The sequence below is a fragment of the Penaeus japonicus genome, unplaced genomic scaffold (assembly GCF_977035675.1).
Source record: "Penaeus japonicus unplaced genomic scaffold, GWHDUDI00000001_assembly GWHDUDI00000007, whole genome shotgun sequence".
Taxonomy (NCBI): domain Eukaryota; kingdom Metazoa; phylum Arthropoda; class Malacostraca; order Decapoda; family Penaeidae; genus Penaeus; species Penaeus japonicus.
Genome location: NW_028234409.1, coordinates 30,671,232 through 30,673,731, shown reverse-complemented (window position 1 = coordinate 30,673,731; position 2,500 = coordinate 30,671,232). Strand labels below are relative to the sequence as shown.

Sequence of the window (2,500 nt, the reverse complement as noted above, 5' to 3'; positions counted from 1 at the left end):
GACAATGATAAGGGTAGCAATAATAATGATAACAATAATAACGATAATAGTTGTAATAACAATAAGTGGATAACAACAATGGTAATGAAATTGTATAACTGATAGTAATGGTAATGATAATGATGATCATAAGAATGATAACAATAATATTAATGGTATTATCAATAATAATACTAATGATAACATTACAAAACCAACAATGATAATCATGATAATAATAATGATAATGATGATGATGATAATGATGATAGTGAAGTTGATAGCAATTACAGTAATAATAATAATAACGGTAATGAATAGAATAGCAAAATGACAAGGACATTAATAGTAATGATAGCAATAAGAAAAAAAAAAAAACGTGATGATGACATGATGATAATGAATATTGATAGTGAGTAATGGCGGTAATTATTTTGATACATGCAGCGATAAACACAATCATTATCCATTTCTATCTGTCTATATAGATAGATAAAGGAATATGTATGTATATTTGTGTGTGTGTGTGCATCTCTCTCTCTCTCTCTCTCTCTCTCTCTCTCTCTCTCTCTCTCTCTCTCTATATATATATATATATATATATATATATATATATATATATATATATATACATATATAAAGAGAAAGAGAGAGAGAGAGAGAGAGAGAAAGAAAAAGAGGAATACAACGAACAGGAAAACAAAAACATATCTTTATATCTATACAGACATTAATTAAGGGATTCCACTTTAAATGGATTTTGAATTACACTCAGTATTTTTGAATATGTTCATTACTTACCGAGGAAGATGATTTAACTTATTATTTCTTTTTTCTTTTTTACTTTTTAATCATTAACTTTTTGATGAGCCAGAAGGATTATTATGCTGCACTGTGTAATAACCTTGGTTCATGGCTGCCTCTTGTTGATTAAAGTAAAGGATTTGATTTTTATCTTATTTCTTGATAGTATTGCTGTTCTCTATCTTTATATCTGTCTCTGTCTGTTTGTCTCTTTCTCTGTCTCTGTCTCGCTCTCTTTCTGTCTTTTCTCTTTTTCTCTTTCATTCTCTCTCTCTCTCTCTCTCTCTCTGTCTCTCTCTCTCTCTCTGTCTCTGTCTTTCTTTCTCTGTTTCTGTCTCTTTCTCTCTCTGTCTCTCTCGTTTTCTCTCCCTATTTTTCTTTGTAAATGTTTCTACGCTTGTGTGCATATCTGTCTATCTATCTATATGTGTGCGTGTTTGTGTGTTCATGCGTGTGTGTGTATGTATGTATGTGTGTGTGTGTATGTGTGTGTGTGAGTGTGCATTTGAAAATCTCTTTATTTAATTTCCACTTACTAATAATAATGCAGCTGACAATTCATCCCAAACATCATTCCATAATTCATATAACTGCGAATCAAAAAAAAAAAAAAAAAAAAAAAAAAATCTCTCAAAACACGTTTTTTCCAAATACCAGAAGAAAAAAAAAATCGAATCACACGCCACTCCAAAGACACCGCAGAGTTATTTCCTCTTAATTCATTTCACTAAAATCATAATGCAGTTTGATAAAGCGCGATAAGACAAAGGCAAAGAGAAGTTGCAAAGAGAGATGTAAAAGAAAAGTAAAGGGAGGTTATGTGTCGCTGAACGAATATCAGGAGCTTGCATCATGATTATTGCAACCCACAGGGACAGTCACTTGGCGGAAGTAAGATTTTAGATTTTGATTATAATCCTTTTAGATTCTGAGTTATATTGAGATGGTGAGATCGATATATTTATGTATATATTTGTATATATATATACATATATATATATATATATATATATATATATATATATATATATATAGAGAGAGAGAGAGAGAGAGAGAGAGAGAGAAAGAAAGAAAGAGATAGATAGAGAGAGAGAGAGAGAGACAGACAGACAGACAGACAGAGAGAGAGAGACAAAGAGAGACATAGATAGTGAGGCAGAGAGAGAGAGAGAGAGAGAGAGAGAGAGTAAGAGAGAAGGGGAGGGGGGGGGGGGGGAGAGAGAGACAGACAGACAGACAGACAGAGAGAGACAAAGAGAGACATAGATAGTGAGACAGAGAGAGAGACAGACAGACAGAGAGAGAGAGACAAAGAGAGACATAGATAGTGAGACAGAGAGAGAGAAAGAGAGAGAGAGAGACAGACAGACAGAGAGAGAGAGACAAAAAGAGACATAGATAGTGAGACAGAGAGAGAAAGAGAGAAAGAGACTAAGGGAAAAGAAAACCGCACCCAATCCGAGATCAATTCACCAAGCGTCTCCCGTATAAATCGCGGCCGCTGCTCTCCCGCCCGCCCGCCCGTCTGGCCGCCCGCCCGCCCGCCGCACCTCCGCCGATGCCTTCCGCCGCGAGACAGATCGACAAACGCTCGCTCGATCCCAATAATTACCATCCTCCTTGACGCCGTGGCCGACCGTAACTTATACCCCGTTCCTCCCACCCGCCGATAAACCCTCGATCGCCGGGACGCTCGGCATGTGCTGTACCATTGTCT

General features: G+C 36.1%; 1 protein-coding gene across 1 annotated transcript in view; it reads left to right on the top strand.

Moving 5' to 3' along the window:
- Positions 1-2,500, top strand: part of LOC122247722 (Wnt family member 1 wingless) — a 121,368-nt gene that overhangs the window by 68,385 nt on the left and 50,483 nt on the right.